Source organism: Sorex araneus, chromosome 5, assembly GCF_027595985.1.
Source record: "Sorex araneus isolate mSorAra2 chromosome 5, mSorAra2.pri, whole genome shotgun sequence".
Taxonomy (NCBI): Eukaryota; Metazoa; Chordata; class Mammalia; order Eulipotyphla; family Soricidae; genus Sorex; species Sorex araneus.
This window is the reverse complement of record NC_073306.1, coordinates 32,822,650-32,845,145: the sequence shown is the minus strand read 5'-3', so window position 1 is coordinate 32,845,145 and position 22,496 is coordinate 32,822,650.

Sequence of the window (22,496 nt, the reverse complement as noted above, 5' to 3'; positions counted from 1 at the left end):
TGGCCATGAGCATTGATTCATTCGAATGCCTAACAACCTGAATCGGACGATTATGGTAGAATAGATGTGGCTCACTGCCTGCAGTTTCTATCTTCATTGTCTACGCACCAACATCCAACTACGATGAAGAAGAAATTGAGAGGTTCTACATGGAACTGGAGAAGTTCTATAAAGAAGACAACACCTTCTACAAGATCATTGTTGGTTATTTTAATGCCAAGATAGGTCCAAGAAGGTTGCCTGAAGAACTCCACATTAGGACCCATGGCCTAGAATGGAACGATCAGGGTGAGAGACTGTCTGAATTCATCATCTTGATCAAGACCATATCCAGGGTAACTCACAGTTCCAGAAGGCCAAATCTAAATGCTGGACATGGGAGTCTCCCGGTGGATAGTTCCGGAATGAAATTGACCACATCATATTCACTCGAAGGTTTTGCCTGACCAATGTCGCTGTTCCCCCCAAATTCCAAACGGGATTGGACCACCATCTCCTGGTCCGGAAAAGGTCAGACCCGGACACCTGAAGAATCTGCCGCCAGTACTCGTCAATACACTGGCTCGGTTCTTCACATGCTACCTGTCTGAATGGAAAGTTCCGTCCCAGTGGAAAACCAGTCGAACCGTCTGTTGTACAAGAAGGGAGACATCCACGACATTGGCAATTATCGCCCAATCTGCCTGCTGTCTGTCATCTACAAGTTGTTCACTCATGCCATCCTGACTAGAATAGGCAGAACACTAGATGAAGGAAAATCGTACGAGCAAGCCAGGTTCCGTAGGGGGGTTAAGCATGATAGACCATATCCACACAGTGACCAAGCTCATTGAAGTTTCGCGAGAGTTCAAGATGCCACTCTGTCTAACATTCATCGACTTAAAGAAGGCCTTTGATTCTGTTGAGACTGAAGCAGTCATCGAAGCCCTAGCCAAACAGGGCATTCAAACTCACTATATCAAAATCCTCCACGAGCTGTATTGTGGATTCACCACCAGGATTTCACCATTCTACAAGGAAGTGATCATTGATGTAAAGAGAGGAGGGGTTCGGAAGGGTGATATCATTTCACCGAAAGTCTTCAGTGCCACAATCGAGAACATCTTGCAATGACTGTAATGGGAAGGAATGGGAGTGAAGATAGATGGTCGGCAACTACAACACCTCCGATTCGCTGATGATATCATTCTCATAATGCCAAACATTAGCTAAGCGGCACAAACGCTGGCCGACTTTGACCACGAGTGTGCAAACGTTGGATTGCACCTGAATCTCAACAAGACGATGCTCATGAATAACGAACTAATTCCTGACGCTCCATTTGCTCTCAATGGAACGAACATTTCCAAATGCAGCAGCTGTGTGTACCTGGGTCGAGAAATCAACATGAGGAATGACTTGTTGCCAGAACTGCGCAGGAGGAAGAGAGCAGCGTGGACCGCCTTCAAGAGCATCCAAGAAGTGCTTAAGAAGACAAAGAACCTCCGACTCCAGGCACATCTTTTCGATTCCGCCGTTCTTCCTACACTAACATACGCCTAAGAGGCCTGGGCCCTACGCAAACAGGATGAGAACGCTATTAGGGTATCCCAAAGAGGACTCAAAAGATCTATGCTAGAGTATCACATCTCACTCAAGTGAGAGAAGGAATCCGGGGTTCTTTCCTCTGTCGGCGGTCAAGAATCAGGGACGCTGTCTCGTTTGCCAAGGCATCAAATATCACATGGGCCGATCATGTAATTCGATTCAGAGACCACTGCTGGTCTTGAGCTGTTACCGACTGGATTCCACAGGACATCAGAAGACCACGTGGCTGCCCACCGACTAGATGGTCAGATTTCTTCGTCAAATCCGTGAATGAACGATTTGAGGCTCTTCCTGTTCCTGGAGCAAGCAGATATCATTGGGCTGCACTAGCACGCAACAGGGACAAATGGCTATGTTACTGGCGCCCTCTCAAGCAAATCGAAGAAAATGGGACGACAGGTGACACAAGTTATACTGGCACCCGCTCGTGCAAATCGAAGAAAATGGGAAGACAAGTGATACAAGTGATATATGGATCATACCCAGTGATTCTCAGGCTTACTTTTGGCGCTGCACTAAAAAGTCACTCCTGACAGTGCTCGAGGAATCATATGAGTAGCTGGGGGTTGAGTGTTGCTGGACTCTTGGCTGCATTTAAGGCAAATGCCCAACCTGCTGTAATATCACTCTGGGCCATGCTCCACATGTCTTTTGTCATGCAAATAATGATAGAGTATCACAGAAAGTGCCATTGAAAAATAGACATGATTTATTTTTGTATTTTTGTAAATTAAAAAAAATTTTATAGTTGTTCATGATGATCAGCCAGCACGCCTACGAGCCCCCAGTGCAGCACCATTGGGAAGAACAAGTAAAGAGATGCTTCTAAAATCTCTGGGCTAGGACGAAAGGAGACTTTACTGAGACCACTCGAGAAAATCAACGATCAACGGATAATGTGTATTTTAAAAAAAATTTAATCTAGAATTTCCATTCCTTTCATTCTTTTTTATTTTATTTTTTATTAGTGAATCGCCAAGAAGGTACAGTTATATATTTACATATTTTTGTGCTGTGTTTTGGTCATAAAATGTTCGAGAACTCATCCCTCCACCAGTGCCCATTCTTCACCACTGATGATCCCAGTATCCCTCCCACCCCCCAACCCCATCCCCCTCCACAACACCCCACTTCTGTGGCAGGGCATTCCCGTTTTCAACAGGATGATGTTGATGATGATGATGTTCATGATGATTGATCACATTCAATATTCCAACACCAATCCCACCACCATTGTGCCTTCCCGCCACCAATATTGCTAATTTCCCAACACCACCCAAGCCTGCCTCAATAGCAGCCTCTAAATAATTTATTTTCTATCTCGCCCACATGGCAGATCCTAGTAAACTACCTGTGGCATATTCAATATTAACAAACAGTAACAACAAGTCTCACAAAGGAGATGTTACTGGTGCCTGATCGAGCAAATCAATGAGCAACGGGATGACAGCGACAGTGGCAGTGATATACACGAGGGGATTTGAGGTACAGAATGCAGGTAGGTGTGATAGATTATTTACAGTAATAAAGCGCTAAAATGGAGGCAATTCTTTTATGGGGAATAACTCTAGAGACACTCTGTCTCCCAGGGCATCTATACTGCTTTTCTCTTTCCCATGCTTCTAGTACATATTAAACAATTAAGGTTACATTTTATTTATTTATTTACACACTTATTTACTTTTTGCTTTTGGGATCACTCCGGTGATGCATAGAGGTTACTCCTGACTTTGCACTCAAGAATTGCTCCTTGGGGTGCTCGTGGAACACTCAGGATGCTGGGAATCAAACCCGGTCGTCCACGCACACGCCCTACCCGATGTACTATTGCTCTAGCCATGAGTTGAAAAAGTGGTTACTTTCTTCAGTTTTGTCAAGGGTATTTTTTAATCCCTCCCTCTGACTGCATACTTTTATAGCCATACTTGTGTTTTTTGTATCTCCTTATCTTTGGGTTCAGAGCGAGAGGACACATGCTGCAATTCACTGTGAGATGCTCTTCAATGAAATGAACTAATTTGGAGAAATCGTTGTCTCCTGTCATGTCTATCACTGTTCTGGTTATGGAGGTCTGGTTAAATGCCAGTAGCCACGGGAGTCCTCCCTATTGTCTTTTGTTGACCCTCCTCTGTTTGTAACAGTGGAGTTATGAGTGCAAAAGGGGCTTGCGTGGCCTGTGGATCAGGAACTCAGACCAGCCCACGGCAGAGCCATACTGGTGCCTCAGAACTCAATACCTTCTCACTGCATGTGTGCATGAAGGGTCTGTGGCCTTAGCATGGACATGGTGAGGTCTGGAGGACCTGGCCCTCTCCCTGCTGACTGGTCTGGGAGCTCATAGCCCTGCCCACTGAGGGCTAATTGGGAGTTCCTTTTGGTACCCAGTTGTGCCAATCCTCAAAAAAATGTCTGGAGAAAATCCACCCTACTCCTCACATCTAGAGGTCCCTTTGAAAAATACTTCCCACTCACCCACACCATGAAACGGAGCACAAAGCTGCACAGATTCATTTCTTTGTAAGATTGATTTAGGCCTCTATGAACTTGGAGTCTCTGCGCTACAGGTGATTGGTGAGAAAACAATGAATGCCTGAAATAACTGTATTATGAACAGCGTTGTCAAACCCAGTGTTTAAATAACGTTTAAACAGAAATTGCAAAATCACGCGACACTATCATGTTAATAAATTGACATTTTGCCCAGATGAAGGGTAGCATTGTTGCTTTTTCGTCCCGTTGTTTTTTGATTTTCTGGAGCGGGCTACAGTAACATCTCATTGTGAGACTTGTTGTTACTGTTTTTGATTATCGAATATGCCTCGAGTACAACAGGTGGGCATTTTTCTTGCACGTGGCAGACCTGGTTTGATTTCTCCATCCTCTCGTTGAGCCCAGAAAGCTACCGAGAATACCCCATCAGCATGGCCGAGTCTGGAAAGCTACCCGTGGAATATCCTTTAGGCCAAAAATAGAAACAACAAGTCTCACAATGGAGACATTACTGGTGCCCTTGCTTCCAGTACATACTAAACAATAAAGGTTACATTTTATTTATCACGTACTCATTTACTTTCTTTTTGCTTGTTAGATCACACACAGTGATGTACAGGGTTACTCCTGGCTTTATACTCAGTAATTATTCCTTGGTGTCACTCTTCTTGTCATATTGAATAGGGCACGGGTAGCTTCCCAGGCTTTTCCGTGCAGTGAGATATCTTGGTAGGGGTCCTTTCCTTTTTCCCACTAATGATCTCCATCCATCATCCTTTTAACTTAAAATACACACTTATATTCCTTCCTTAAAGTCATGTCTCACAGATTTTAACCTTAATTTTACTGAACTTAATATACTTTGATCTACCAAGAAATTTGGAAACAAGTTGCTAATCAGGATCTCAATGACCATGACTAACTGTACTCTGCGGGACTCTATTCAAAGCATTACATCAGTCCCATTGATATTCAAAACTTCATAATTAAAGATCTTATAACATAGGATTCAGAATTATAGTTAAAATACTCACAAGATTCACATATATCATTTACCTACATATTCCATCAATTTTCCCACTTCATCACTGCCAGTGGACTGCATTTGTATTTTTTTTAATTTTTAAAATTTTTTTATTGAATCACCATGTGGAAAGTTACAAAGCTTTCAGGGTTAAGTCTCAGTTACACAATGCTCAAACACGCATCCCTTCACCGGTGCACATATTCCACAACCAAGAACCACAGTAAACCTCCCGCCCACACCCCCACCTCCCCAACCCCCACCCCGCTGTGTAGCTAATAAATTTGACTTTACTTTCTCTTTACTTTGATTACGTTCAACATTTCAACAATTATTGTTTTTTTAAAGTGACTTTAACCTCAATTTTTATTTTCTTTCCAGGACACAAGTCAAATCATCACATATGCAGTTTAAGCTTGTATTTTTAAACAATCCTTGAAAATCACAAAAAAAATAGAGAAAGGGAACAAAATTTTAGATTATTCATATTTTTCAGAGAACACAGGTCAAATATTTCTTCTAGTTTTCTGTTTTATCTCTTAGTTCCTTTCTTAATTTTTGAGAACAAAACTCTTCTACTAGAATATTTTAGACCTGAAATTCCTGTTTGCCACAAATACATATTTTGTCTACTGGATATTCCCTATTTAAAAAGCGTTCACAACTTTTAGCACCTAAGTATTAACCCCCTAACATCAAGACTGGAATCAACATAATACTGTGATCTGTAACCATTCTCAGCTCTCACTTGCCTCCACTGAGAAGGGAGAGGGGACCAGGGCCAGCTGCCTCTGCTCAGCTGCAAGGTCACTAAAACAAAGGGGCCATTTTTAACCGCTTGGGTGTAAAGAGACTCACTTATTTTCCTTCAGCAAGAAGGCCTGAGGTGGGTCTTAAGTTCCAGCAAAAAACTGATGTGTTTAAACTCTGATGGTATGAAAGTTTTGCAACAATTTTACAAATTTAGAAACTCATGTTTTTGGGCTAGAGTCAGCACAGCAGGTAGGGCGTTTGCCTTGCACGCGTCAAACCCGGGTTTAATTCCCAGCATCTCATATGGTCCCCTGAGCACGGCCAGGGGTAATTCCTGAATGCAGAGCCAGGAGTGACACCTGAGCATTGCTGGGTGTGACCCAAAAAGAAAAAAACCCTCATTTTTTAACCCATTACTCTTTAAACTTGTTTTCATGTAAAACAATAATTTCTACTCATATCCTGATAATCCAGTACAAATATAAACACATATACATTAACACACTACCTTAAGAAACCCTTCAACCATAATTTTTTTCTATTTTCTTTTTTTATGAGGCATAGGAAAAACTTCCTGGCTTAATTCTAAAAGTCCTTTATTTTCCAAATCATAAGATTTTTACACCAAATACTGTACAAATTCACATTCAAACATGCTTTAGACACAGAACCAGGCCATTGGTACTCACCAAAGTTTTAAATAGCAGCATAAGAAAACATTTTCTATTTGCATCTTTGCATGCACTGTTTTACCTTTCTTCACCTCTCCCAAGAGGTCACTGTCCTTGGACTTGGAATTGATGAAATGTTCAATCACAAGGGAATGTGGTGTAGACTGGGTCTGACCCATAATGAAATCAAGCACAAGAGGAGTCAAAAACAGAGTCAACTAAGACACACTACACTAGGCGTCCATAACATCCGATAGAAAAATGACCAACAGACAAACAGTGAAAAATGTCAGTCCTTTCCACGCAAACCTCTCCAGATCTGACTGCCCTGAGAACCTACTGAACGCAGTCCAAGTAGAGCTTGCAGTCCCAGGGTGTCAGGGATGTCTCCCTTCACACTCAGCTATTGTTACCCTCCAGTGCAACTGGTGGAGTCAGAACCCTTGTAAAATGTCTGACCATCATCAGAAACCCCTTTAACTCAGGCCCCTCATTCTCATGGAGACTGCCCCTGAGCCTCAGGCCTCTCAGTCTCAATGAGACTACTCCTGAGTTCCTTCCCTCAGGGTTCTGGGTCTCACGGACACCACCGCTGAGTAACCTTGTATTTTTGTTTTCTTTTAGAAAAACTCTGCACTGTTCTAAGGTCTGTGTAGGTTCATCCGAGATCTTGGACGAGCCCCCAAATGGTGCATCTCGGGTCTTGGGTCACAAATAGTGATAGCTAGACCTCTTTTCTTCCTATCTGTGTAAACTAGATATCTTTTAGTAGCCTAACTGCTATCGCCAGAATTTCCAGTACTATACTGAATAAGAGTGGGAGGGCAAGCAACCATGTCTTATCCCTGATATAAGAGGATAGGGTGTTAGGTTCTCCTCATTGAGAATGATGCTTGCCATGGGTTTGTGGGAGATGGCTTAGACTCTATTGAGGAATGTTCCTTCCATGCCCATTTTGCTGAGAGTTTTCGTCATAAACGGGGGCTGGATCTAGTCAAATGCTTTCTCTGCATCTATTGATGTGGTCATATAGTTTTTTATCTTTTCTTTTATTGATATGATGGATTATGTTGATTGACTTGAGAGTGCTAATTCATCCTTGAATTCCCGGGATGAGTCCTACTTGGTCATGGTGTATGATCTTTTTTATGAGTCCTTGAATTCGGTTTGTAAGGATTTTGTTGAGGATCTTTGCATCTGTGTTCATCAGGGTTATCTGTCTTTAATTCTCTTTCCGTGTAGTGTCTCTGTCTTCTTTTGGTATCAGTGTGAAATTTGCTTCATAAAAGCTGTTTGGGAGTGTTTTTGACAACAAGACAATGGGCAGGTCACCCGTGGCTACTGGCATTTGACCAGACCAAAGTAACCTGAACAGTGATCGTCACGAGAGTAGACAACTATTTCTCAAAATCAGTTTTTTTCATCGAACAACATTTCACAGTGAAGTTCACCATGTGTTCTCTTGCTCTGAACCCAAAGATAAAGAGATACAAAAAAATAGGAGTATGTATATAAAATATGCAAATGAAAGGGTGGGATTAATATATCCTCGACACAACTGAGAAAGTATCCACTTTTTTCCATTCACGGCTGTAGCCGTACTTCGGGTAGGGCAATTTCCTTGCACGTGGCCGACGGGGTTTCATTCCCAGCATCCTGTCTGGTTCATCGAGCATTCACAGGAGCAATTACAGAGTGCAAACCAGGAGTAACCCCTGTGCATCACCTTGTGTTTTCCCAAAAGCAAAATGAAAACAAATGCTAATAAATAAATAAAATGTAAACTTAATTGTTTAATATGTACAATAGCAAGTGAAAGAGAAGAGCAGTATAGATGCTTCAGGTGACATAGTGTCTCTACAGTTAATTTCCATAAGATAATTGCTTCCATCTAAATGCTTTATGACTGTATATAATCTATCACTCCTACATGCATTCTGACCTCAAAACCCCTCATCATCATCAAGATCATCATCATCATCCCGTTAGTCGTCGAATTTCTTCAGCGGTTTAAGTAACGTCTGCATTCATCTTAGCCCTGAGATTTTAGAACCCTATTTTTACTTCTCCTTTCCAATGGTGCCGCATTGGAGGCTCTTTCAGGGTCAGGGAAATGAGACCCATCATTGTTACTGATTTTGGCATAGGAATACATCATGGGGAGTTTGTGAGACTCTCCTATGAAGGCAGGAAACTCTTGGTAGCTAGCCAAGTTCTCGCAGAGGGAGAACTAGGCTACAAGATGTCTTGCGACTGCCACGTAAACTTACTCAAAAGCCCTCCTGTGCATATAATATATGTTATGTATCTGCCTAATATAGATATTATAAAAGGGCTATTATATTTTGAAATTATATGTCCATACTGGCCATCTGAAAAATATATAGTAACAACTTTTGCAGTCATTAAGAAGTAGTTTAGTGGTAGCGCAATTGTCTTGCATGTCAAGACCTAGGTTGGGACTGCAAATAAAATATAAATTAGAAAATTAACGAAGAAAAGTGTATTTCAGGTTCCATCGAAAACTCTGAGGTTACAGTGCAAAGGAAAATCCCAGGTTCAATCCAAAACAGAGATGTCCTGTGGAAACAGAAACAGTAAAAAGCCCCAGCCTCCCTCCCCGCCTCCCCACATAGCAGGATGTTGTAACCCCCTAAGTATCAGTACTTCTGGCCCTTCTTTTCCTCAAATCCTTATAAAATAAAGACTTTTAAAATGCTAAATCAATTTGATTTGCTAGAGCAAAGTCTAATGGACCATACTGGATGCTCAGATCGAACAGGGACAGCTGCGTGCAGAGCAAATGCACTACCCAAAGTTCTATCACTCTGGCCTTTATACTGGTCTGTGGTCTTTATAAACTGGGAAAAATGAGTCTTAGAGAGAAGACTTTTTGTGGAGGATGTCAGGAGAGATCATAGCGTGTTTTGAAGGTGGCCTGGTCAGGTCCATTCTGGCACCCTGGATGGCCCCTGAGCCCTAGTAGGAGTGAGCCCTTTGCTCAGAAGCAGGAGTAAGTTCTGAGCATCTCCAGGTGCTACCCAAAACAAACAAAACTATGATGGAGGCGTACAGCGTCCATCACCGTTGTAGAGTTGGGCCCACTTTGCGCTCAATAGTAGAGCATTTTGCGTGCTCGCACTCCTACCGTCACCGCTCCATCCCAGGGGTGCTCTGAGCCATGCAAAGGGACACAGATGAGTGTGGGTCCTTCATTGACCTGGATCCTGCACTGACAAAGATCCCCACCCAGTCTGTCCTGGGGGCAGCCCCGTCCACCCATCTCTCTCAGGGCCCTGAGCCTCCTAGGACCCTGAGCCTCCTGTGGGGCAGGTGGGCTGAGGAGTGAGCTTAGTCTGGGCAGGTGACACTGGGTTTCCTCACCCTGGCTGCGCTCTGTCTACTGGCAGATCTGTGGTGGTTTGGGGGGAATGTCGAGGGGGCCCATCTCCATGGTGGGAACTTGCCTCCTCACCGAGGCAAGAAGTAGTTTTTGAAACATAATTGTCTGTAATAATTTGACTGTGTTCAATTAAATTTTATTTATACACTGTGATTTATTCAATATAGTACTTGAAATTCTGGCCATAGCAGTTAGGCAAGAAATAGATATCGAGTGTATACAGATAGGAAAGGAAGAGGACTAGCATCACTATTTGTGACCCGAAAGCCAGGCTACATCATTTGGGGGCTCTTCTGAGGTCTTGGATGAACATACACAGATCTTAAAACAGTACGGAGGTTCTAAAAGAAAACAAAATTCCGTGGTCACTCAGGGGCGGTCCCCTTGAGAACGAGAGGCCTGAGTGAAGGAAATCAGGAGTAGTTTCATTGAGACTGAGAGGCCTGAGTTTCAGGGGCAGTCTCCTTGAGACTGAAGGGCCTGAGTAAGAGGAGGGATTTGATGACCGTCAGACATTTTACATGGCCTCTCACTCCTCCAGTTGCACTGGAAGGTCAACAAGAGCTGAGTGTGAAGGGAGACGTCCCTGACACTTTGGGACTGCAAGATCTACCTGCACTGCGTTAGGTAGCTACTCAGGGGATTCAGATCTCTAAAGGTTTTTTGTACATGACTGGCATTTTTTCACTGCTTGTATGTTGGTCATTTCCGTGTCAGATAATGTGGACGTCTGGTGTATTGTGTCATCGTGTGACTCTGCTCTTGACTCCCCTTGTGCTTTCATTGTGGGTCAGACTCAGCATACCCCAATTTCCCTTGTGATTGATCATTTCAGCAATGAAAAGCACAAGGGCCATGATCTCTCGATACAGGAGAAGATAGGTAAAACATTGCAGAGATTAGAATAGGAAATGTTTTCTTATCCTGCGGTTAAAGCACGGTAGAATTGACATCTGCACCTGTATGTTCATTGCAACACTATTAACAATTGCCAGAATCTGGAAACAACCCGAATACCCGAGAACAGACGACAGTTAACGAAATTTTAGTACATCTACACAATGGAATACTTATGAAGCTGTTAGGAAAGATAAAGTTATGAAATTTTCTTATAAATGGATGGTCGTGGAGAGTAGCATGCTAAGTGAAATGAGTCAGAAGGAGAGGGACAGACATAGAATGACTGAACTCACTTGTGGAATATAAAAAAAAACAACCTATTTTGAGACTGACACCCAAACAGTAGACTCAATGTTGCTTCAAAGGTGAAAGCCTGTCTCAAGAAAAGAGAAGGAGGCAGCAGAAATAAAGAAGGGATCACCATGTCAATGATGCTTGGAGGAATATTTCATGAAAGGAGATGTGTGCCGAAAGTAAAGGACCAAACGAGATACCTTTTCAGTTTCTGAATTGGACAGTTCCATCTCAGCAGGGTCCCATGAGATACCTTGAGAACTGGAGTGAAAGCACAATGGTAGGGCGTTTTCCCTACACAAGTTCGACTGGGATCGATTCCTCCATCCCTCTCAGAGACGCCAGCAAGCTACCGAAAGTATCCTGCCCACACGTCGAGCCTGGCAACCTACCCGTGGCATATTCGATATGCCAAAAACAGTAACAACAAGTATCACTATGGAGACGTTACTGGTGACCGCTCGAGCATTTCATTGAAGAATGGGACTACAGTGCTACAGTGCTACAGGTCTTGTCTTTATGCCAGGGGACCAAACCCTGCGATGCTCCTCGCTTACTCCCCACTCTGCTCTCAGGAATCAATCCTCGTGGTGCACGAATGACCATACTGGATGCTGGGATCAAATTGAGAAGGCTGGGAGCAAGGCAAATGCCCTCCCCACTTTTCTATCATTTTGCCCTGATAAAGGACCAAAATGGTCTGTATCGGCTGGGCAAACAGAGGTTTAGAAAAAGATGTTTTGTGGAGGGGGTCAGGAAAGATTCTACAATGTTTCGATGGTGGCTTGCACAGATCATATCCGGCAACCTGGAAGAGTACGAGCCCTAGCTGGAGTGAACACTTAGCTCAAAGATAGTTTTAAGTTCTGAGCACCTCAAGTGGTGATGCAAAACAAACAAAAATGTAATGAGGTCCCATAGGGTCCATCACTATTCTGGACATGAGTCCACTCTACGCTCCGGTGGAATCGAGCGTGTTTCCTGCTCTGTATCCTCCCCGAACCCCTCCATACAGAGCTGCTCTCAACCCTGCAGACGGACCAGGTGTGTCTGGGTACTTCACTGGCCTGCTTCCTGCACTGACAAAGATCCCCACCCTGTCTGGCCTGAGGGCAGCCCCGCCCTCCCAGGTCTCTAAGGGGGCGGAGCCTCCTGAGGACCCTGAGCCTCCGTGGTGAGGCATGTGTTTTGAGGGGTTTGGCTGAACTGGGGCACATGACACTGGGCTTCCAGACCCTGGCACTGCTCTGGACTGCAGGCAGGCTTCTCCCATGGTAGGAATATTCCCCCTCACCTGGGCAAAGTGTCCTAATGATTGAAACAGGATTGTCTGGAATAATTTTACTATTTAATTTAAATGTAATTTTAACACTGGGATTGACGGAGTTGTTTAGAAGACAGTTGTTTCAGACATTCATTCTCCTGCACCGATCCCCTGCAGCTCCGGGGTCTCCAAGATCATACAGGCCTGAGTCAGTCTTTAAAGGGAAAGAATTTCTGCAGATCTGTGCTCTGTTTCAGAGTTGGGGTGGGTGTAAAGTATTTTTCAAAGGGACCACTAGTTTTAAGGAAAGGGAAGATTTTCCAAAAAATTTTCTTTGAGGAATTGGTACAATTGGGCACCTGAAGGAACTCCCATTTAGCCCTCAGAGGGCAGGGCTGTAAGCTCCCAGATCAGGCAGAGGGAGGGTTGCCAGGTCCTCCAGATCACACCAGGTCCTTGCAAAGGTCAAGTATTTCGTGCACACATGCAGGAGCAAGATAGAGAGGATTGAGGCACATGAGAGGACTAGGGGGGCTATGACTCCGCCTTGGCCTGGGTCTGAGTACCTGTCCCTGTGGAGAGCCTCCACGGGACCATGCTTCGTGGACACCTGTTTCTTGTTAATTGCACCGTGCTTCGTAGACAACACCTATAAGGAAACAGGATGTCTTGTCACGCCCACGAGCTGTAACTAGTCTATCAGCTGCAGACACTTGGGTGTAAACAAGCAGTGAGAAGTATATAAGGGGGGAAGCTGCCTAGCTGGTCGGTTCCCCCTCGTTCCTCCTCTTTCCCCTTCCCCTTCTTCCCTAATGCATGAGAAGGTCCCTGAATCAATCGCTGCAAGAAGAATCTCCGGGTTGCGTGTTTCTTCGCTGGTCGAAGCTGCGCGCGACAGCTGGTGGCCCGTACGGGGAACCCGACATCCAGCACCCTCCGGTCGATCCAGAACTTGCTGCGATTCAGGGCAAGAAGTTCCCCTGGTGAGTCAGGGCGATGAAGTTCCTGTGGTGAGCCAGGACGATAAAGTCCACGGAAATTGTGGCTAGTGGGATGAGTGGGATGGATGTGTATGTTTTTCTTGCAGGTTGGGTTTTTATTTGCCTCTCCTTTTGTCTTTTCCCTTTTGCTTTCTATGGCTACATTAAGGAGCTGCGCCCCCCTTTCGCTTTTAATAAGTTAGTCAGAAGTTTAGAGGATCAGAAGTGCGGTCAGGACGTACAACTGGGACAGGAAGCGTTAGAGGGGATGAGGGAGGAACTGTCGGACAGAGGCAGCCGTCATGGCATTGTAGCCTCTGAGCTAGAGGATGGTTCGGACGTGGAAAGCGAGGCCTCTAGGGGAACCCCACTGATACAGGGATGCGCCCCCCAAAAGAGAGGAAGGCCCCGAGAACCATCCATGACCCGTCCGTCTCTTTATCCCTCGCTACGTCAATTTCAGCAGGGACGGGCTAATGGCGATTCTGACCCCCCTATTGAGCAGGAAGCTGCGACACATGATAGTGACCGATACTTGCCGCTAAAGGGCTCTAGGATCCGCCCCCTTATCTTAACAAACCGGGAGGCGGGCTTTCCTTCGCAAAACCCGGGCTCTGGGCAGAGGGTAGGCGAGAGTTGCAGTTAACTTATCCTGTTTTTGAAGATAATAATCAACAGCGATATCACGAGCCCCTAGATTTTAAAATAATTAAGTCCTTGGCAGAATCAGTAAAGATGCATGGAGCCAATGCGGCATTTACTTTAACTCAAGTAGAAGGCTTATTCAGATATTGTATGACCCCAAATGATTGGCAACAGGTGGCTAGAGCGGTGTTGACGCCCGGACAGTCCTTGGACTGGCGCACTTTCCTAATGGAATTTGCAAAATTGAGCAAGCTCTTACCGCTGCTAGCAATACACGCGTGCAGCCTGAGTTTCCCATTTTACTTTGTGTGCTTCCAACATATGGGCAGCCTACTGCAGTCCTATGGCAGGAGGGACCCCTTCTGTGGATTCATCCTAGGGTCTCTCCGGCAAAAGCAGTGGAGTTATACCCTGCAGCTGTAGCCTGTTTGGCTATGATTGGAATTCAGGACTGCTTGCAATACTTTGGAAAACTTCCAGATACTCTTATAGCCCCCTATAATTCCACTCAAATAGTTTCTTGGTGTAACTTACACGATGATCGGGCGATTCTCCGATTTTCTTTTCCCAATATTATTGATAAGCATTATCCCAAACATCCACTAATGACCTTCTTTAAAACCCATCCGGTCATTTTCCCCAAAGTCACCTCTTATGTACCCCTTCGGGATGCTCCAGACATCTATACTGATGGATCAAGTACAGGCTGGGGGGCTTATATGATAGAGGGTCAGGATCCTATTCGTATGCAATTTCCAACTACGTCCCCTCAAGTTGTGGAACTTCGCATTGTCTTGACAGTGCTTGAGCATTGCCCCTTTGCTTTCAATTTGATCTCTGATTCACGATACGTTGTAAATGCTCTTTGCTCACTCGAGGTGGCAGGACCCATAAAGGCCTCCAGTTCGATAGCCTCCTTGTTATCTGCTTTACAACAAATTCTTTGGACCCGGGAAAAACCATTTTTTGTTACACATATCCGCTCTCACACAGGCCTTCCGGGTCCCTTAGCAGAAGGCAATGCTTGTGTTGATGCACTCACTAGACCATCTTGTTTTATTATTCAGTCCCCTTTACAATTAGCAAAAAATTTTCATGACCGCTTCCATGTTTCTTCTCGGACCCTTCAACATAGATTTCAAATCCCTCGAGCCGAAGCTCGGGCAATTGTTTTGCATTGTCCACACTGTGTCCCTTTTCTTCCTGCCCCCTCCATGGGCATAAACCCTCGTGGTCTTGTGCCTTTACGCATTTGGCAAATGGATGTTACACATTTCTCGGAATTGGGCAGGCTCAGATATCTCCATGTATCCGTGGACACGTGCTCCGGTATCATTCATGCCACTCCCCTTCCTGGAGAGCGCTCCACAAATGTTATCTCTCATTGCCTTGAAGAATGGGCAGCCTGGGGCATCCCAGACCAACTGAAAACAGATAACGGTCCGGCATACACCTCTGCAAAATTCACCGCATTTTGTGCCCAGATGGGAGTCTCTTTATCTCACGGCCTCCCGTATAACCCACAAGGGCAGGGCATTGTTGAGCGTGCCCGTTCCACCCTTAAAGCATGCTTAATAAAACTAAAAGGGGGGGGTGGGCTGGGACGGCCCCCTCGAGAAAGAACCTCTATTGCACTTTTTACTCTAAATTTCTTTTATTATTGATGATAAGGGCACCTCCCCTGCAGATAGGCACTCTTCAAAGATCCCTGTGTGCCAAGGATATGTTAAATGGAAGGATATCCTTTCTGGTGAATGGCACGGCCCGGACCCCGTGTTAACCTGGTCCAGGGGTTCTGTTTGTGTCTTTCCACAGGACAGGGCAGAACCAGTGTGGATTCCTGAACGCCTGACACGGAAGACCGCGCCCCCAGTAGACCAAGATGTGGAAACTGGTGCTCCTGCTCAGCCTGATTCCTGTGACGAGACGAGCTGAAGAAGCAGCTTCCTGGGCCATTGCTACAACATGGCCTGCTCTGACGCCTGTGCATAGATTCTCCCCTTCCTTACCCATCTTGATGAAACCAGAGTAGAAAGTCCCCTCCATTTTATCAAAGAGTGGGCGGGGGTGGGAGCAGTACTATCCTTATTGCTTCTCGCTGCTTTGGTTTTTGCCTGGTGTCTATACAAAATGCAGCAAGAACAACTACTTACAAAGGCGTGGTATTTACAGGCATTTGCGGCCCTGGAAGCACAGCAATCCCCGCAGCTTTGGCTTGCAACTCTGAAGCAATAATCTCGCTTTGAACAATCAGGTCTAGCCGGATGTAGCAAAAGTATTATGCAGCTGAGAGCCCTTAACTGCAGGGGACCTCCTGTAGTTGAGGAGTTTGAAAGGGTGCATTATACCCCACCTGACCCTTGGACCAACCTAAGACAGGGACCTACAAGCGAGAGGGCGAGAGGGCTCCCAATGACGGGTAAGGCCAAGGGAGCCGAGGTCGCTACGCAGACTTGCTGTTCTAAAACAAAAAGGGGGAGCTGTGGAGAGCCTCCACGGGACCGTGCTTCGTGGACACCTGTTTCTTGTTAATTGCACCGTGCTTCGTAGACAACACCTCTAAGGAAACAGGATGTCTTGTCACGCCCACGGGCTGTAACTAGTCTATCAGCTGCAGACACTTGGGCGTAAACAAGCAGCGAGAGGTATATAAGGGGGGAAGCTGCCTAGCTAGTCGGTTCCCCCTCGTCCCTCCCCCTCGTTCCTTCTCTTTCCCGTTCCCCTTCTTCCCTAATGCATGAGAAGGCCCCTGAATCAATCGCTGCAAGAAGAATCTCCGGGCTGCGTGTTTCTTCGATGGTCGAAGCGGCGCGCGACATGTCCCCACTGGCCACCCAAGCCCCTTTAGATCTCATAACCCCGCAGACATAAACAGAGGAGGGCCAAGACAAGATAATGGGCAGGTAGCCCATGGCGCTGGCATTTGACCAGACCACGGTGACCTGAACAGTCATAGTCACGACAAGAGACAACTCACCCTCAAAACTTGTTTATTTCATCGAAGAGCATTACACAGTGGTGGGCACCATGTGTCCTCTTGCTTTTAACCAGAGAATAAGAAAATACAAAAAACCATGAGTACAGATATAAAAGTAAATGATATCAGAAAAAGGGTCTACAAGCGAGATAGTCCAGCAGGGAAGGCAACTGGCTTGCACATGGAAAAGCACAGTCGATCCCGCAAAGGCATACGAGGGCCTGAGCACCGCCAATAGAGCACGGAACTAGGGCTAAGAAAGTGCAAGGCAGCGCGGCAAAAACAGGCCCAACCTAAAGTAGACCATTAAAAATGAATTGAAATCCCTTACAAATACATTGAATTTCAGTTTCACATGCAAAAAAGTCAATGTACAGTTCATGATTCGGTGTCCATCGGAAGTCATATAAGTATCTCATAAAAATATTCATGAAAGCGTCAACTCTTTAAAATAAAAGTGGTACAGTAGATCAGAGTTCTGGCTCAGAGGGTGGAGTGCCATGCTCTGCAACAGGAATCCGACACTCAGTCTTCAGGACCTCACAGTCTCCTGAGCACCTGAGGGTGGACACAGTTGCCAAAAACAGTAACAAGAGAAATAAGATGTCATAATATCATCTTCAATATATAGAGCTTAGTGTGAATTGCCAAGAAAAGTCTTCACTGGGAGACGAGGCTGTTGAGTGTATCGTTCATGGACAAGCATTATCTGTGCACTCTTGCATGCTGCTTTAAATGATCAGCTCGGGCAAAGTCCATGGGACACTGAGGACAGCGGAAGGGACGCTCTCCAGTGTGCGTCTTCTTGTGTCTTCTGAGTTCATCGGAGCGGGGGAATTTCCACGGACACCCTTTCACGTCGCACACATAGGGCTTGTCTCCTGCAAGAGAGAGATGTGTCACTTGTTATGCATGGAGCAGAAAATGGTGTGAGCATGGGTAGGGGGAGCAGCTGAGCAGACTGGAAGACGTGTAGGAGAGAGGAAGAGAAGGACTGCATGAGTTGGAAAAAGAGGAAAACTGGAAGAGGGTAAGGGACAACCAGAGCGGTCAGAGAGTCAGAGCAGGGAGAAAATTGTGGTGCAGGGGTATCTGTGCCCGAGAGACAAGGTCAAGATGAGCCCCAAAGGGCAAACCAATCTCTCCATGTCCCAACCGCCCACAGTCAACTCCACAGAGACCAGCCAGCTGGACTCTGGCCATAAGTAGGCTCCCCCTAGGACCGCGGGAACTTCCCCTCTCATCTCTCAACCTTTTCTAGGCCACCAGAGAAACCCAGCGTAAAGGGAGGATCAACAGTCTGAACTGAGTGTCAGTTGTTCCTACTCACCAGTGTGGACTCGTTCATGGATTCGCAGGTGGGAAGCTTTGTTGTACTCCTTCCCGCAGCCCTGGAAAGGGCACACATAGCGCTTCAGACCATCCGCGTTTATGATGTACTCTCTCCTCTGGCGCTTCTTTGGCCGCTCTGATTCCAGGGATGGTCCTTGCGCCAGAGGGGCACTTGCATACAGGACTCCTGATTGTGGCAGTGGCGATCCCTGTGGCACCATCTGGATGCCATAGAGGCTCTGGGTGTCACTCTGAGACACAGGCTGACTACCAGTGGAGGTCTGGTCACTGATGAAAGTCATTGTCGGGAGCCCTGTCACGGGGATCATCGGCACTCCAGAATGGGGCATCTGGTTCCCATTCATGGTGTGGACCCCGCTGAATGGCACCTGATTCACCATTAATATTTGGGCACCAGTGAAAGGCAACTGGTTAGCGCAGTAGGACTGGTTCGTGTTCATGGACACTGGAGTCCCAAATACAGTCTGCTGTCCAGTGAGAGACATCTGGCTCCCACTTGGTGTCTGGTATCCACTGGAAAGTATCTGATTTCCCCATAGCGTTTGGACACCAACCATGGGCATCTGGATTCCATTTATTATCTGGGTACCAGTGTATGGCATGCGGTACACACCCGGGGTCTGCTCACTCCCCTGTTTCTGGGTGGCACACTCTTGTAGGGTCTGTTCCCCATGGAAGGTCTTCAGCATGTCTGCGTCAGGAGACATGTGGGCGGCTACTGTGGGATTGCTCTGAGCAGAGCAGCTCATGTTCTGCTCCCGAGAAGTCGTCTCCATCAGCTCCTCGAGGAGCTGGTCCAGCGCACTGTCCTTGTCTTCAGTTGGCACCTTTGGAGTTCCTCGGCCCTGGAGAGTCAGAGACTGAGAGAATTCGGTCCCTTCAGCGACTGTATCCGGATGATTAGCCTGGTTCTGACATGGCTCATTTGGGCTGCCCTGAGCCTGGAGTGTGACAGGCCTGGGGATCTGCAGCTCCCTAAGGAGCTGATCGAGAATGTCCTGCCCGTCAAGGGCCTCTTGTGTTCTTGCTGGGCCCTGGGGAGTCAGAGGACCACAGAGCTCAGGATCAGGAACAGCTGGATCTCCTGCCTCACAGGTCTGGAGTACGTCTTCATGATTCTCACGAAAGATGTCAGCGGTCATCTTTTGGCTCTTGTCTTTCATACTAGAATCCTAAACAACAACAACAACAACAACAGCAAAAAGAACAAAATCAGACACGTGCTCAGCTCAATCCAATTCTGCATTTCTCCCCTCAATCCTGATCATGGTCTCCTAGCCCACCTCCCCATCTATCTTGCTTGACAACCCATACTTTTCTTTCTACTTTCCTCAGATCCTTCATTGACTCCACTCCGTGTGCCCCCACATGTGGCCAGACTGACCACACTGAAATGAAACTTTTGCTGTGTCAAGGCAGTCTACCAGTGCAGTGGGAAGACTGTACCATCCCTGGCTTTGAACAGTATGGGTGGAGATCCATAGGGATCACATCACTCAAAATCGAATCTTTAGAGGGGCCAGTAAGATGGTCCAGTGGGCAGGAAACATGCTCTGCACGGGGCCACACTGAAATTAATCCTGGCACTCTCTATGGTCCCCAGAGCAGTACAGTAGGAATGTCAGAGCACAAGAAAAACTAAGATCAGAGTCTTTCTGGGATTGCCACAGAGTGTTAGAAAAATACAAATGGAACACGCTTTTTCCAATATCCAATTGGGAAATTATTCGGTTCCTTACCTGTGGGATGAACTGGTCCACTCTAGAAGAGATTTGCCTCGCGTTTTCATTCTGGTGAGCAGGGGGAGACATCTGGCTCCCACACTCTGCCTGGTCCCCAGAGTAACATGTCATGTTCCCCCAAGGGGATTGGGCACCAGCGATGGGCATCTGGGTCCCACTGCCCGAACGGAAAGGTCTTTGGATCCCATGCAGGGTCTGACCTCGTGAGAAAGACATCTGGATCCCATGGATTCCAGGGGCACCAGAGTGGGGCGATTTGATCTGTCTAGGGGTCTGCTCACCTCCAGAAATCTCTGTAGAGTTTCCAGGCAGGGTCTGGTCCCCATTGAAGGTCTTCAGCACGTCTGTGTCAGGTGTCCTTTGGGAGGCAGCGGTGGGATTGCTCAGAGCAGAGCAGCTCCTGTTCTTCTCCCAGCATGGCATGTCCATCAGTTCCTCAAGGAGCTGGTCCAGTTCGCTGTCCTTGTCCTCAATTGGCCCCTCAAGGGTGAGTGAAACAGAGGTTGGGGGCACGTGGAGGAGCGGATCCAGAGCGCTGACCTGGTTCTGGGTCGGCCTCTGTGGGCCGGCCTGTGCCTGGGAATCGGGAGGCCCAGGCGTCTGCAGCTCCTCAAGGAGCTGATCGAGGAAGCTGTCCTGACCCTCAGGGGCCTTAGGGCTGGCTGGACTCCGGGGAGCCAGGGCAGCACAGAGCTGGTGCTGAGGCACCGCTGGATCGCCCACCTCATAGGTCTCGAGAAACTCCTCAAGACTCTCAAAGAGACCATGGAAGATGTCTGGTGTCTTCTCTTGGCTGTTGTCCTCCATGGTAGAATACTGAAAATAAAGAGACTACAATCAGAGATATGTCAGTGTCCAATGTAACATCCCACTCAGTCCCTCCCCCTCCTCTCTATGGATGCTTTCCTAGCCGGATCGCTTACATTTTCTTGACACCCCACCTTTTTCTCTTCACACCCTTCCTGGATTCTGCACTGAATCCATCCCGTGTGCGCTCCAATCTGCTCAGTGATACTTCTGAAACATTTCCCCTCCTATTCTATTGCGTCCCAGCAGTGTACAGGGCAGTCTGGACCCAGGCCTCTGACAATGTGTGTGGAAATTCAAGGTGGGGTTGAGTGCTTGCTACCTAACTTAAATGCAAATGGTCATAGGATCAGACAGTGAAGCAGGCAGGGCACTCACTTCAGAGAGGAAACCCTGGGTTTGATATCCTGCATCAACTTGGATTCTGTCCCTGGATAAGGTCTATCCAGTACTGGAACTTGGATTCTGTCCCTGGATAAGGTCTATCCAGTAATGGAACTAAATTACCCATCCTGATCATCAAAGAAAACAGAGAGAGAGAGAGAGAGAGAAACTGAAAGTAACTACTTTTCTTGACATCTGAGACTTTGCTCAGTGGTAGAGCAATTTTCTTGCTTTTTAGGACCCCAGTTCGGACGGCAATCAATCAATTAATCTATCAATCTGGTTGATATAGGGGTATCAGGTGCCTGGTAAAACTCTGAGACTAGTGGACAGACGGGAGTTCCGGTTCAATTCGGAACAGAGAAGCCCTGTGGACACTTAGAGACAGTAAACAGCCCCACCCTACACACAACGCCCCTCCCACATATCAGGCTGTTGGAGCCCCCTCAGTACCAATACTCTTGGCCCATCTTTGTCACAGATACTTATATTTTTAAGTGTATATATATATTAGAGTAAACTTAGAAAATACTAAGTCAATATGATTTGCCCGAGCAAAGTCTAGTTATTGGCCCTTAGTGAGACCAAGGGTGCTGGGATCAAACTAGGACCCCGGCAAACAAGTCTGTCCACAACCTGCGAGTCACGTGCAATCTCTAATTCAACTTAGGGGCAGAGAGAGAATAGCTCCCCACTCCTCAGATGATAGCTTTCTCGTCACATTTGGGCAACTGGCAGAGGTTCCCATTTTCGAGGAGCCATGGTTAAGCGTCTCCTAGGATCTTCGTGATCCTGGGAACATGCCAGCAGGTAAGTTTCATTTCTCCTCCTTATTTCTAGCTTTCTACCATACTGAACTGAAACCCAGGATCATACCCAGCACTGTGGGGACATTAAACCTGATAACTATGACATTCAAGGCATGCTCAATCCCTTGCAGAATTCCCAGCCTCCCTCAGCCTCATTTTCCTCTCACAGCCCTCCCAGTCAGATCCACGGAGAGATTCCAGGAACCAACCGGTTAGCCAGAACCCTTACCCCTACATCCCCACTGCAGGCTGAACCAAACCGACCAAGCACGGGGTGAGCACTTGGGAGACGCTCAGTCTATACAACCCAGATCTGGCCACCCCTCTGGTATGCCTTAATTCCCTCCTCTTAGAGCAGGGAAGCCCCCTACCCGAGAGACCTCCACCATATAATTTCCGCCTCAGGATCTAGC